Raw genomic sequence first — 16219 nt, forward strand, 5'->3', positions numbered from 1 at the left:
ATCTGTGGAGAGAAAACAGAGTTAATGTTCAGGTCCACTGACTATTCTTTCTCCAGCAATTTCTGTTTTGTTTCTGATTTCCAGCGTGTGCAATTCTTTGTCTTCTCTTTGTTTTTGTTAACCAGGTGATACTGATCATCTCCAAACTAACCTTTGATGATCTGAATGGTGGGGAGATGGGGAAGAGTTTGTGGGGGTCGGGTAGTTAAACAAGACTATCCATATTCTTTATCCCCAATTGACCTTAGCTGTCTTCTGCATTTTGTTGAATCTTTTCCAGAGGATTCCATGGTTGATGATGATTAGACAGAGTATTGAAGCTCGATGTTACCTGCCCCATGACAGGGTCTAACAGGCTTGAGGAAGAAGATGACCTTCACCTCTCCTCCATTTTAAAATGTAATCTGATGGTCAAGTCATGTTTGTAAAGATAAATGTCATGATTTGTAGGTGCCAGTGTTGGACTGGGGTGTACAAAGTTAAAAATCGTACAGCACCAGGCCACAGTTCAGCACCAGGTTTATTTGGAAGCACAAGTTTTTGGAGCACTGCTCCTTCATCAGGGGGTTGTGGAGTATCCACAGAGCTCTGAAAGCTAGTACTTCCAATTTAACTTGTTGGACTATAACCTGGTGTTGTGTGATTTTTAACACAGATAAATGGACAGTACACTCCACAGACAGAATTTTTCCAAGTCTCTGAACATTGTGAGTCAGTTTGAAAAATACACACAATGGGATAAAATAAGATTCTTGGCTTTGAGAAAACAGACAACCAAGTTTTGAATGACAGATAAGAGTCTTACCAGCTGTTGGTGAGTGGCCAATTTACATGCATTAACATCCTCATTTTATATTACCAATTCTGATCCCGATTATATGTAATTTTCTGTTCACCCACGGGGCAGAAAGAAACGAGATGGTGACAATGCTCAACATATAAGTCTGAGCAGCCACTTGTTCATTCAGGCCTCAATCTTGGCCAGTAGACACCAACACCTCAGGGCATGCTCCTCAGACAGAGACTGCCTGCACCCCCTGAGGGTGGCATCAGATACATACCAGCCTCAGCAAATCATCATGGCCCACCTCGGACTCAACTAGATTATAGTCCCTTACTTCAATACTGTACTTTGGAATACACTAACACTTTGCATTGCAATGTTTTTGCTTGGTAATAGAGTCATGGAGTCACAGAGTCCTGCAGCATGGAGACAGACCATTCGGCCTAAACTGGTCCATGCTAACCAAATGTCCATCCATGCTAACTCCATTTCTCTGGACTTGGCCTGTACTTCTAATCTGTTCCTATCCATGAATTTGTCCAAATGCCTTTTAAATGTTGTTAATGTACCCGCCTCAACCACTTCCGCTGGCAGCTCATTCCATATGTGTGCCACCCTCTGTGTAAAAATGTTTCTCCTCAGGTTCCCTTTTATTCTTTCCCCTCTGACCTTAAACTGATGCCCTCTAGTCCTTGATTTCCCATTCTGTGACAGGAACCTGCACCCATCCCATGGATTAGAGCAAGGAGCATCTCAGAGCTATCAGCTTGTTATCTTAGCACTCACTCATTTTCACACACTTGGATGCTCACAACCTCTCTGCTGTGCCTTATCTTGCTTTTTTGTTGCCCCATTCAGCCTCAACGTCTTCTGTCTTCATTTCTGTCTTTTGTGCAGACACAAAGGCAGGTAGCATGGGACATGTCACAGTAGTGATTAGTCAGTGAGGGGGGAATGATATATTGCTACATTGCACAGTGCAATGTCAATCTCATACTGACATCAGGTGCCAGCAGTTTACAGTAGTCCTCTTGAGTGCCAGTGACCTTCCTCAGTTAGCTGCAGAAATGGGTCAATGAGGGTCATTTTCCCTGGAGCGTCAGAGGCTGAGGGGTGACCTTATAGAGACTTATAAAATCTTGATGGGCATAGATAGGATAAATAGACAAGGCATTTTCCCTGGGGTGGGGGAATCCAGAACTTGAGGGCATAGGTTTAGGGTGAGAAGGGAAAGATGTAAAAGGGACCTAAGGGCAACGTTTTCACACAGAGGGTGGTACGTGTATGGAATGAGCTGCCAGAGGAAGTTGTGGAGGCTGGTACGATTGCAACATTTAAAAGGCATCTGGATGGATATATGAATAGGAAGGTTTGGAGAGATATTGGTCAAGTTCTGGCAAACGGGACTAGATTAATTTAGGATATCTGGTCAGCATGGATGATTTGGACCAAAAGGTCTGTTTCTGTGCTGTGCATCTCTATGACTCTATGTGCTGCCAACTCTAAACTATCTAAAATACCCAGCTTGGTGTGAATATCTGTGTTGGTGAAGGATTCCAGGAAATAGACTTACTGCTGATTCCTCAGAAAGATCTGTAACTTTTTCCTTCATTGTAGAGGAGGAGCTGATGACCTAAGGAATTGTCTCTTCATGGTACAGGGAATGAATTGTTCAATAGGGACTATGGGGAGTTTTGGTTATGTCATGAAGACATTCACAATGGAGCTAATGGGAGAAGAGTACAACACTCGACAATGAATGGTTGCTGGGACGTGGAAGTCTTGGCTTGGCCCGAAATGTTGATTCTCCTGCTCCTCGGATGCTGCCTGACCTGCTGTCTTTTCCAGCAACACACTCTCAACTCTGATCTCCAGCATCTGCAGTCCTCACTTTCTCCTAATTGATTCACCATCTGAGTCGTCTCGATCATGTCCTGTGAAAGCAAGGGATCTCACCTCATAATGAAATGTTGGGCACCCCACTGCCTGTTCATAGCTCTCTCTGCTCTGTGGTGGAATGTGTCCTCCTGGCATCAGTTAAAAGTTGCAGGCACAGGGTGTGTGTTGGAGAGGTGGGGGAAAAGTGGTGAGTGAGTAAGAACCACAGAAGGAATATAGACTTAGAGGTGAGGGTGACAGAGGGCAAGTCAGGGAAGATATTGCATGCAATTCTAAGAATGGTAGACCATGGGCCTAGGGGGGAGTTGGGTGCAGTAACACAGGTAGAGTGGGTGTGATGTAACAGAGAGTAGATAGTGGCACTATTCTTTACTGAGCACAAATCTTCATTAACCATCCAAGGACCAGGAGAATCAATATTTCAGGCGAAAGCCCTTCATCGGGATGTTGATTTTCCTGCTGCTTGGACGCTGCCTGACCTGCTGTGCTTTTCCAACACCAGACTCTCGACTCTAATCTCCAGCATCTGCAGTTGTCACTTCCACAAACCTTCATTAAACTGCTTCCTGTGAGGCTGGGTCTTCCTCTGGACCATGGATAATGCACTGACTCACCCTGTTTACTGCAGAGCAGGCCAACAGACTCTGGGGCTGTGCTCTTTTCTAACAGACCTAAGGAAAGAGGGTAATTCTCTTCGCCATCCAACCTCCCACCTCCGACTCTCTGCCTGAGGAACAATGATCAATTTCCCTTTCTCAGCCAGGTCTTTTGGAATTGCCCACTAACACAGTGTGAATGGCATTTCTAGGTTTGCAGCTTTTGACCTGGTGCACAGCTGGGATTTAGACATGATGTCAAACCAGGAATCTGGGAATGTGCTGACCATGGTGTGTGCTGCCTCCACTGATGAGCACAAGAGCAGCTCCATGGAGACACGGTGCACACGCAATGAGGTGACCCATGACAATAATATAAAAAACGTACAAGGTCTCACTGAGTAAAACCCTCCATAAAATTCCCTGAAACTAACACTCAACCAAGCTCTGATAACATTGAGCCTGTATTTTTTTTTAAAAGAGCAAAGAATCATGGACTAGTGATCACTCTGTTTCTCACAAAGTTTACCAGAGAATCAGGTAATGTTTGTTAGTATTTTCTGACCAGTACTGTCTCAGACATTATTTAAAATACAAATGGATTTACAGGTACGAATGGAATGTGCTCACCAGCATAATGGAAACAATTTCAGAGACTGAGATTGTCAGAGGTTACACAACACCAGGTTATAGTCCAACAGGTTTATTTGAAATCACAAGTTTTCAGAGCACTGTCCCTTCATCAGGTGATCTCATTGAACAATGCAACAGGCTGGAGGGGCTGAGAGGCCTCCTCCTGCTCCTATATTCCTATAACATAAGCTTGTGAACTTTGGGGAGGTAGTTGTTGAAGGTTTTAATATATAATCTCCTACCTCCAATCGCCCCACCCAGTCAAACAGTGTTTGGCATTCCCATGTATTTTTGGAAATAATAAACAAAAGTATTGAAAGAATCTGAAAATGCAATTGAGGTGGGAAAAAGTGGGAAAAAGAACAAGTATGTGGAATGTTTGTTTCAGCTTTGGGAGGTGTTTGTTGATCCTCAAATGAGTTTGAGTGGAATCTCTTTTCAAAAGGAGCATGGTTTTTGGTGATGTTTGTGTCAAATTGGTAATTAGGCCCAAAGTGGTCTGCAAGAGATTCCATCTGAGATGTTTCTAATTGAGACTTTTCCCTGTGCGTATTGCTTTCTTAAGTGTAATGTCAGGATTTATTTTCCTCATGAAAAACTGTATTTTGAGCAAGACTGAGTAAACCAACACTAAAAGACCTGAGTGAGCTCAAAACATAAAGATCTCAGTGAGCAAACACGATAAAAATGTTTAGTAACAGCATGCAAACATCTAAGATGTAGTATCCATTCTGAATATCTTACTAACCTTTAGGTACCACTTCTTAAATGGCAGTAAAATCAGGATAGAAATTTGGAGAAATCAAAGTTTCACCTGCACGTCCACCAATATCATTTATTGTATCCGTTGCTCCCGATGTGGTCTCCTCTACATTGGGGAGACTGGGCGCCCCCTAGCAGAGCGCTTCAGGGAACATCTCCGAGACACCCGCACCAATCAACCAAACCGCCCCGTGGCCCAATATTTCAACTCCCCCTCCCACTCTGCCGAGGACATGGAGGTCCTGGGCCTCCTTCACTGCCGCTCCCTCACCACCCGACGCCTGGAGGAAGAACGCCTTATCTTCCGCCTCGGAACACTTCAACCCCAGGGCATCAATGTGGACTTCAACAGCTTCCTCATTTCCCCTTCCCCCACCTCATCCTAGTTTCAAACTTCCAGCTCAGTTACTGTCTCCTTGACTTGTCCGACCTGCCTATCTTCTTTTCCACCTATCCACTCCACCCTCTCCTCCTTGACCTATCACCTTCATCTCCTCCCCCACTCACCCATTGTACTCTATGCTACTCTCTCCCCACCCCCACCCTCCTCTAGCTTATCTCTCCATGCTTCAGGCTCACTGCCTTTATTCCTGATGAAGGGCTTTTGCCCGAAATGTTGATTTTGCTGCTCGTTGGATGCTGCCTGAACTGCTGTGCTCTTCCAGCACCACTAATCCAGTATTTGATTTTCAGCATCTGCAGTCATTGTTTTTACCCTATTTGGAGAAATGAGTCTGAGGTTTTGGTATATCCTCTGGATCTCTTCAACTAGCCTTAAAAACTATAATTTATTTTCAGGATGACAATGGAGAAACTGTTTTTGAGCCATGAATTCGAAATAGTAATTTCTAAGAACCCATTTAATATTGTTTATTGCTGTCAATTCATCCCAAAGTCAGCACCAATTCAATGGAAGCACCAAAGATTTGTTGATTATTGTCTAATCTTGCTTTCATTTATATATGACATTTCCTGGTGTACATTCATATAATGACTTGGAGAATAAACTCTGAGGACTATGATATCTGTGTTAAGGAAAATCTGGGGTCATTGTATTCCAATGGAAATGTTTGATTGGTGAAACTCACTAAAGGAATAGAAAACAGCAGGTGGTATATCCCATAAAGATTTCTTTGAAAACTGGATGCCTGTTCAAGGCCAGAGTATGCTCTCTGGAACTGCCTGAGAGTCATAAAGCATTTCAACTGTGCTTTCAGTGTCTGATAGCATGTGAAACATTAAAGATATTACCCATCTAACCATCACAGCTCTAGTCACCTATTACCCTTGAAAAATGTATACTGAACAATTTACTCTCTGGTACTCTCTGATCCTGCACTTTCACTAAATTTCCATGTGATGCCTACTCCTCAATGTTTCAATCTCAATTGGGACCAATAACTACTAAAGAGCAATTCAACTCCCAGTTAACAGCTGAAAGAATAACACTTCAAAAATTCTTGCTTTAAAAATGTTACTGAATCACATTCCTGAAAACACTATTGATTAATCACTTTTATTGTAGACAACTTATACTTTGAACTATAGAAATAAACAGTTCCTTTTCATGCATCTCACACTCCACAGAATTACCATCCTGAAAGCAAACAGTTTACAGGTACATTAGCTTCCAAGGGCTTGCTCGGCATCTTCCCAATGCAGGAAACATGTAATTCCAGAACAATCAGTCAATTACACTATGGTCTTCATTCCCTCACTTCAAGCTAAGCAAATCTCCTAGCCTCCTTTAACTCCTGACAAACCTAGCCTTCAATCTGAGCTCCCACACAGGTGAATCAGTGGTGAACAATACAGGCAGTACTTTCTCTGTTAAATGTACAGTTTTGGCTACTTCTTATTTTATACTTCCCTGTTGGCTATCACCAATGCAAGCCAGAACTACCATCTTTCTGTGATATCCTTTGTGTTATGAGAAGCCTGTAACCTCAAATCAAAATAATTTCCTGCACTCTTGTCTTTCCGTTCTCCTGGCAGCAGGAAGACATTAGCTTTGTACTGACAAATAAATGTTATGTAGCCACCTTTGATCCACCTTTCATTCAATTTCAAAATGAATGGACAGTTTTATGTCTTAATATATAGAACACCTTTCTGCCACTTTGAAGGTCTTTTTCAAATGCTTCAGGTAGGAACCAGGTCAAATGCAATAAGTTAAGAGGGCAAGTGAAGAAGGGCTTATGCCTGAAATGTCGATTCTCCTGCTCCTTGGATGCTGCCTGACCTGCTGCGCTTTTCCAGCAACACATTTTCAGAGCAAGTGAAGAGGAAAATAAGATTTACAAAGAAGATATATGGGAATAGAATTAGGTAGTTAATATAAAAATAAATCCAAAAATCTTCTACTAACTTTAAAGTGTAAGTGGTGTAGAAGTGGTGGTATGATGGCTATCAGGTTCACCGTGAGTATGAAATGTTCAGAGGAACAGGAGAAGGCTAGAATGCTTAATGACTACATTGTAATCATGCTTCACCATTATTCATGAGAATAGATCCAAGCATGAGCAACTTCAGTGTTGAAGGTAATTTGGAGAGGTTTGGACTGTATTCCTTAGAGAAAAAAAGGCATTTAACGAGGCACTCAGAATCATGAAGGATATGAACAGAGTGGACAGAGAGGAAATGTTCCCTTTGGAAAATACCATGAGCAAAAGGGCACAGATTTCAAGTGATTACATGAGAGTGGGGCTTCCAGCCTTTCGGGAACACTTTCAGGAAGACATTAGTGTCCTTGAGAAAGTGCTGAAGAGTTCCAGGGATGAGTCATTTTAATGATAAGGTTAGTTTAAAGATGCTGGGGTTGTGATCCTTGGAACAATACAGATTGAGATTTGATAAAGTTGAACAAGATTATGATAGATTTAGACAAAGAAAGTTGTTCCAACTTTCTGATAACTTGAGGTTTTGACCAGTGTTGCAGGAGGGATGGGAGAATGAGCTTCTTCATTCAGGGAGTGCTAAATACTTGGGTGTCAGAGCTGCTTTGAGTGGTGGTAACAGGCAATTGATAATTTTGCAAGGAACTTGCTTTGCCATTTGAAGGGAGTAAACATGCGACTAGGTTGAGGGTATCAAACTGACTGGATTAATGTACAATCAACACAGTTTCAATGGGCTACCAGGCGTCCTTCTGTGCTATAATTACTATAGGTCTAAAACCACTATGCAGTGAAGTAATTTGTGAACAAGAATTGAACAGCTTATGCTTTCAGTAGGTTTCATAGACAATAAACAAGCTTGAGGCTCTCATATTATTTAAAGGTCTTTTTGTCATTTATAAATTGTAAAAGTTTAATCTTGTGGTTTATTGCATTATCAGCCGAACCTGCTGATTGAATTATAACCTTGTAAACCACTGCCAACTATTACCTTCTGGACTCCACTTAATACATCCTTTGACTGTAACATTGCTTTTTCACAATTGGGCACAGATATTTATTATAGAATTAATGTGAGCAGTAAAGATCTATTGCTAAATAAAAACCGAAACAACTGCAAATGCTGTAAATCAGAAACAAAAACAGAAATTCTTGTAAAATCTCAGCAAGTCTGGCATCATCTATGGAGATAAATCAGAGTTAATGTTTCGGGTAGAGTGACCTAAGGGGGTCAACTAAGTTGGTCTGAAGGAACATTGAGACTGGGTCGTGCAGCAGATGGCATGGGTGGGGCATGGGTGGGGCATGGGTGGGGCATGGGTGGGGCATGGATGGATAAGGAGGTGATGGTCAAGAGTAGTAAAAGGATGAGATGAATGATGGCTGCATATTTGATGTGCCCCCTTTTTGAGAGGGACAAGGCATCCTTTGGGATTGTGAAAAGTCATGTTTGTGCATTAAAAGCACATGAACCTATCAGGCCTGACAGTTTTATCGGAACTGTCCAAACATATGTGTGGAGTTAAATACATAGTGCAAAGTATTTCAGAGTGAGTGGTCACTTTAAAGGATTTGTTCTGCATGACTGACTTCTCAAGCTATCATTTTCAGAATGGGGTGTCTATCCACTGAACTCCAACAAATTATTTAATGGAAATGTGAGTCAAGAGTGTGTTGCTGGAAAAGCACAGCAGGTCAGGCAGTATCCAAGGAGCAGGAAAATTGATGTTTCGGGCATCAGGAATACTTTTGCCTGAAATGTTGATTCTCCTGCCCCTCGGATGCTGCCTGACCTGCTGTGCTTTTCCAGCATCACTCTAATCTTGACTCTAATCTCCAGCATTTGCAGTCCTCACTTTTGCCTAATGGAAATGTTACTGACATAAGAGATTCAACACTGAAATGAAATGTTTGTTTACATGAGGGATTTGTTAAAGGAATTTCATATTTTGTTATCAATGTTTGCTTTTACCAATATTTCCATCATCAGTCGACAAGTCAGCCTCTATCCTAAGCTTTCCCCTAAGTGTAACCGAGCAGAGTTGTATGGAGAGGACAGAGGGCATAAAGGGCAAAAGGTCATAGGTAGAGAGGTATGAATTGACATTGGTCTATGAAGGCTCATAGGGAGTCCTAGTGAAAGAAAGGTATAAGAAAGGTTATGGACACGAGTAGATCAGCATAGGCTGGCATTAGAAGGGGCATTGTGTGTATGAGAGGCGAGGGCAGTGAGCAAAGGCATTGCGTTGTGTCTTAATATCAATTTTCTTAAACTCTGACATAGTGCAGGAGCCCTGAGGTCGGCTTTCTGCTCATCCCCTTCACAACTGGCTGCCTCTTAAGTTCTTCTCAGAACACTCAGCCTGATTCCCACCTGTGTGGCCAATTAAGATCCTCTTCCCACTGATGCTGGTACTTTAGTAACAGAAGGTAAGGCCTTTGTCTCAAAGAGGGACCACTTGATTTCACTTGGCAGCCTCCCTTTAGGGTTAGATGGTGCAGCCCATCCTATTCAACAAAGCTTTCATCTAACGAAGAGCCCGCAGGTGACAATGATCTTTTAAGGACATCCTCCCTCTCTCCAGCAGTGGCCCTTTGCCATGGTCTGTCAGACTCAGGCACAGCCAGACCCATTACCCAGTTAGGAGAATGGCTGTTCCCATGGTGACTTTTCATTCAGGTGCAGTTCCCAAAGTGGCCAGCCCCCCAATGGTGGCCATCCTAATGTCAGCTAATTAGTTGCTAGTGTTAAACATCATGATCAGGTCTTTTCCACTTTCTGAGTCAAAGTTATCCCTTTCAGGGATCACTGTTGCACAGATAAAAATCCAGTGAAGCTATGGGGTGTGCTAGCTGAAACACAGCAGCGTGGTACTCATTGAAAGGCTGCATTGGTTCTCAGATGCAGAACTGGAAACTGATGGAAAAAGACATTCTGTCTAACGAGTCCATCTAAACCTCTTGTGCATGTTTCCTGTAGCCACTGGTGCTGTTCAGCCGAGCTTGATCCCCATGAAGACCCAATATCTTTTTTGTCATGACTGCTGAAAGGTGTCCAATGAGGTTGAGCAAAGAATAAACTTACAGACATTTATAAAGTCATGAAGGGCATGGATAACGTGAACTGCAAAAATATTTTTCCCCAGGGTAGGGGAGTCCAGAACTAGAGGGCATAGATTTAGGGTGAGAGAGAAAAAATATAAAAGAGACCTAAGGGGCAACTTTTTCACACAGACGGTGGTGCGTGTATGGAATGAGCTGCCAGATGAAGTGGTGGGGGCTGGTACAATTACAGCATTTAAAAGGCATCTGGATGGGTAAATGAATAGGAAGGGTTTGGAGAGATATGGGACAAATGCTGGTGTATGTGACAAGATTAATTTAGGATATCTGGTCAGCATGGACAAATTAGATCGAAGGGTCTATTTCTGTGCTATGTAAGAAAATAAGAGCTAGGAACAGGTGTAGGTCATCTGGTCCTTCGAGCCTCCTCCACCATTCAGTGAGATCATGGCTGATTGTTTTGTTGGAGAAAGCGAATACAGCAGATGAGGATCTGATGAAGAGCTTATGCCCGAAACGTCGACTCTCCTGCTCCTCAGATGCTGCCTGACCAGGTGTGCTTTTCCAGCACCACCCTTCTCAGCTCTGATCTTTTTGTTGACTCAGCTCCACTTACCTGCCAGCTCACCATAACCTTTTATTCCTTTACTGTTCAAACAGCTAGTTTTGCCTTAAAAACATTCAACAAGGAAGCCTCAACTGCTTCACTGGGCAGGGATCTCCACAGATGTGCTGTATAACTCTTTGACTCAATGTATTTTGAGAATGATCCTCATGGCCACCTTTTGGCTCAAACCGTTTTACAGCATTGAAGTAATTTTCCAATGTGTCACTGTTGAAATGTTGGTAAAAATAAACACCCATTTTCATTTAAGTAAATTCTTCAGGAAATTTCTGGATTAAGTCTTGATGAGCGAGTTTTAAGAAGATTTGTAGCTCAGGTTGAGGTTTTGGATGTAGGCTTGCTCGATGAGCTGGAAGGTTCATTTCCAGACGTTTCATTACCTTACTAGGTAACATCTTCAGTGGACCTCATGCGAAGCAATGCTGAAACTTCCTGCTTTCTATTTATATGTTTAGGTTTCTTTGGGTTGGTGATGTCATTTCCTTTGGTGATGTTATTTCCTGTGGTGAATTCACTTCCTGTTCCTTTTCTCAGGGGTGGTAGATGGGGTCTAACTCGATGTGTTTGTTGATAGAGTTCTGGTTGGAATGCTATGTTTCTAGGAATTCTCGTGCGTGTTTTTGTTTGGCTTATCCTAGGATGGATGTGTTGTCCCAGTCCAAGTGGTGTCTTTTCTCATTATGGATAATCCCCTTACTGGCATAAAATTCACTAAAGAGGAGGAAAACAACAACAAACTGCCATTCCTAGATGTCGGAGTCGAGCGAACAGCCAATGGAGCTTCAAACCAGCGTCTACAGGAAAACAACACATACAGACCAAATACTGACCTTCAGAAGCAATCATCCCAACATCCACAAATGAAGCTGCATTAGAACATTATTTAAATGAGCCACAACACACTGCAGCACAGAGGAACTACACAGAGTAGAGGAAAATCACCTGTACCGTGTGTTTAAAGAGAATGGGTACCCAATGAACACAGTCCACCAATTTCTCAGCAACAAACCCAAACAAACAGACAAAACACATCCAGAAACCCTAGTCAATCGCCCCTACATCAAAGACACCTCGGAAATGACTGCCAGACTATTCGGACCCCTTGGCATCCTGGTAGCCCGCAAACCCACCAACACACTAAACAGCAGCTAATGAACTTGAAAGACTCTATACAATGAGCAAAACTAATGTCATTTACAAAATACCATGTGAGAACTGTAACAAACACTACATCGGACAAACAGGCAGAAAGCTAGCCACCAGGATACATGAACACCAACTAGCCACAAAAAGACATGACCCTCTCTCACTAGTATCATCACATACGGATGAGAAAAGACACCACTTGGACTGGGACAACAAATCCATTCTAGGACAAGCCAAACAAAGACATGCACAAGAATTCCTAGAAGCATAGCATTCCAACCAGAACTCTATCAACAAACACATCGAGTTAGACCCCATCTACCACTCCCTGAGAAAAAGAAGAGGAAGTGAATTCACCACAGGAAATAACATCACCAAAGGAAATGACATCACTAACCCAACAAAACCTTAACATATAAATAGAAAGCAGGAAGTTTCAGCATTGTTTCGCATGAGGTCCACTGAAGATGTTATCTAGTAAGGTAATGAAACGCCTGGAAATGAACCTTTCAGCTCAGCGAGCAAGCCTACATCCATAAGTCTTGATTATACATGAAGCCTTGTCAAAGTGTCAATGGAAGTCTCTAAGTAATTCAAAATTCCTTTCCAAACTTACTGCAGCAAGTGAACAGTAAAATGTGAAATAAATTTAATTAATGGTTGAAGTTTTCTGAAACGACTATTTTACTCCCAATCTGTTCAGAGAGGAATTTAGTCCAAACACTACTCACTTAAATGTCATTCGGATTTCTAAATGAGCATCAGTAGGTAATTTCAGTGGAGATCAGTTGCCTATACTAACACAACTATCAACACTTTCACCAAATAATAGCCATATCCAATGTTTCCACAGAAGCCACATCTCAGATTATTATTTAGATATTTTCCTAATTGATCTGTTCAGAGATGTTCCTGCACACCTCTGGACCAGATGGGTCTTGAGGCTCTCAGTCCAGGATAAGGACATTGCAGCCACAGCACAAGTGCTCTCCTTGGATTACTATTATTATAGCAAATGGGAACCATCTGTAGTAATCCAGGAAGATCATCCACCATCCACTTCTATCATATGCTTTTCACTTCCTTGACCTTAGCTCAGGTTATTGACAATTCTCCCATCATCCTCCCTTTCTTGGTTAGAATCCACTCCCACTAGTCAGTGACTGTGTTTGGCCCATTAACTGTGAATGGAAGACTGCATTATAAACTGCTAAAGGATCCTTGGACTGTGGGGCCTCATTGTCTGGAGGATGGGATTGATTCTCATCTGTTTTGCCCTTAATTTTGGATTTCCTATCCAATGGAAGTAGAAATGAATAAGTTTAAAAAGCCACCTGTGGCTATTTGAATGCCAGTACGTTTACGATGGGGCTGTAAGAGCACAGAATACACTAACAATGTAGATCACAATTTAAGTATTCATTCAACAATCCAATGCAATTTATTGAGCAGTATTGTGAAAGTGCAATTTGAGTCAACTAAAATATATTTCTAACACCAAGGCACTCACATTTTATCTGATGTTGTTCCCAATAACGGCAGGCCCAACAGTTTGGAACATAACACCAAGCAGAAAAACGTTTTTCTTATCCACATTTCTAGCCTGCAAATTGCATGGAGAAAAGCTTCAAGCTGTACTTCACAAACAAGTGATATTAAAGCTGTACTGAAGGAAAGGGGCTTTAAGGGCTGTAGACTGGAGTCCAGCCAAATACTGCAGTCCCACCTGTCCATTTTCAATATCAAGTGCTGTTGTTCTGCCTAACAAGAAATTCAATCAAAAGCAACACCCAATTTAAAAAGGAAGAGACACTGAGTAATTGATATATATTTCCAAGGTGCGCATCTCCTGGTTACAATGAAGAGCTTCATGACCCAATAAGAAGATTTTCTTATTCTTTTGGTAGGCTGTTACTCAATTTCATGATGTCACTATTACCTAAGCTGACTCACAGCACAATGATTAATGAGGGCATGGTATAACAATGTGACATTCCCAGTCATTATCAGGTCATTTTTTTTCACTCCATTGTGCACTTGCCTTTAAGATAATGAGGAATGAGTGAACTAGGTTTGACATAGAGGTTTGGTTTGGTTTAGCTCAGATCAAAAGTTCAGAATTCAACAAATGTTGCAATATCTTTGAGCTGAAGATGCCTTTATTCACCTTGCTCTTTTGGTTATTTTCCTTAACAATGATACCGTTTCTGTGATAAAGCTTGTTCAACAGGAAATTAAAAGGCACTCCAGAACACACACTTAATTTTTCTCTCTCTTTCAGCTGTACTGAGTGAGTGTTATCTCCAAGAAAGCCTGAGAGATCTATTAGTTTCTCCCTCCCTTTGATATAAATTGTACTGGAATCCAATTCTGGAAAGTTGGTTGGATGGCCATGAAGTAGAGAATGGTTTTTTTAATGGCCTTCCTCAATGTGTTATTTTGATACAACTGGTAGCATAGGATATAAGCTCAAGGATTCATTTCACTCTGACATTTTTTTTGTGTGTTGGATGAATTGGTAAGACAAGAAAAGGATAATTTATTTACTGGCCTCAAACTGTCACACTGGCTGTTATATGGTCTACTGCTTTTCCAATATACCAATCCTTATCAGACTAAAAAAGTGCTGGTGTTTCTTCATCGTGGTAATTTTCTATCTTTGGTTATGAAACACTTTTTCTTTGTGAAGTAATTATAGAGTGTGAATGACCATATGGAACACAACCGAAGTGTGAATGAATATGTTTTTGTGGGCATGTTATTAGATATAAGAATTAAATTAATGTGAATCTTCCCAATTAAATTATCTTTAATGAAAGTATAGTTGCAGGAAATCTAGTAGGTGTGAAGGGGTTGTAAGCATCTTCTGAACATTTCAGGGAAGTAATAAATGGTGTTTGAGCCCTGGAAAGAAAGGTGGTGATAATATGAAACTTGGCTGTGACATTAGTTTGAAACAAAGTGCTTTCTCCTGCCTCAGTTAACCTGGTGAAGTCAGTGAGCAGCTTTCACTCCATGATTGACAGACTTTGTTGGACTAGCCTATGATATTAGATATTTGAATTTATATGATTGACAAACAAATCATATCCTTCCTCACAGACTGACCCTGAGTAATACGAACATCCCCAGCTAGCATGATACAGGCAGGGTTCCGTCACTCGCTCGTTTTAAGCTGCCTCCAGTTCGCTGCAACAAATACTTTTATTTTACCACACAGCTTCTTCACATAAAGTAAACATTAGATAACTGAATCAAAATAGATGTGACAATTTCAAGGTTTTCTTGATTGAAAGACAGAGGAATTTTATAATAAACAGTCCCTAAAAAATGACATAAAAAGCAGTCACACTCTCACTCCCACACACTCTCAGACACACAATCTCACTCACACTCAAACACATACTCTCACACACATACATACTCTTATACACACATATACGTGCACTCACACACACACACACTTTCACACATTCACACACAGACGCACACACATGCACTCTCGCACAGATATACACATACACTCACACATAGACACATAGGTACACACACACTCTCACTCTCACACTCACACACACTCTCACTCTCACCCACAGATACACACTTTCACTCACACACTCACACATACACGCATTCACTCACAGACAAGTACACACACACAAACACATACATGCACTCTCACACGTACATACACACACTCACACAAAGTGAAACATTAGCTCCAACTGTTGAAGTGGTGATCCTGTTTCTTTACTCCTCCCAGAGTTTTAGTCATTATTGTTATTTGCAAAAACTTAATAATGAGTCTGATTGTCCACCTTGGAAATTCCATGTTAGTGCTGCTGGGTTCTGTGAGTCCTTGCATGGCTGATCAGCCCAATCCTAGAGTGATATCACCTAGCACATATCAGGCACATATTTCTGGGAGGTGGAATTGGCCTTTGGTCTCCAGGTTTTTGGCATTCCATATTTCCTCTTACCAATGGGCGTCCTGGGAGAATTGTGTCCATACACCCAGGAATTTCCTTCAAGTCAGTTTCTTCTAAGCAAGGTGCTCCCACAAATTGATGTTGATGTGTGTTTCTTGATGGAAGTCTAAAGGGAGTGTTTGAAACCCTTCCTCTGTCCACCTCTCATTTGAGTGGGGCAAAGATAATTTGTTTTGGTAATTGAAACTCAGGCTTCCTAAACACATGGGCAGCCCAGTGGAGTTGGTTTTGGATGATGCTAGTCTCAATGTTGGTGCTATTTGCTGCTTCAAAGATGCTGATTTTAGTACATCTGTCCTCCTAGCTGATCTCAACATCTCAAGCAG

This window comes from Chiloscyllium punctatum, chromosome 9 (assembly GCF_047496795.1).
Source record: "Chiloscyllium punctatum isolate Juve2018m chromosome 9, sChiPun1.3, whole genome shotgun sequence".
Classification (NCBI taxonomy): domain Eukaryota; kingdom Metazoa; phylum Chordata; class Chondrichthyes; order Orectolobiformes; family Hemiscylliidae; genus Chiloscyllium; species Chiloscyllium punctatum.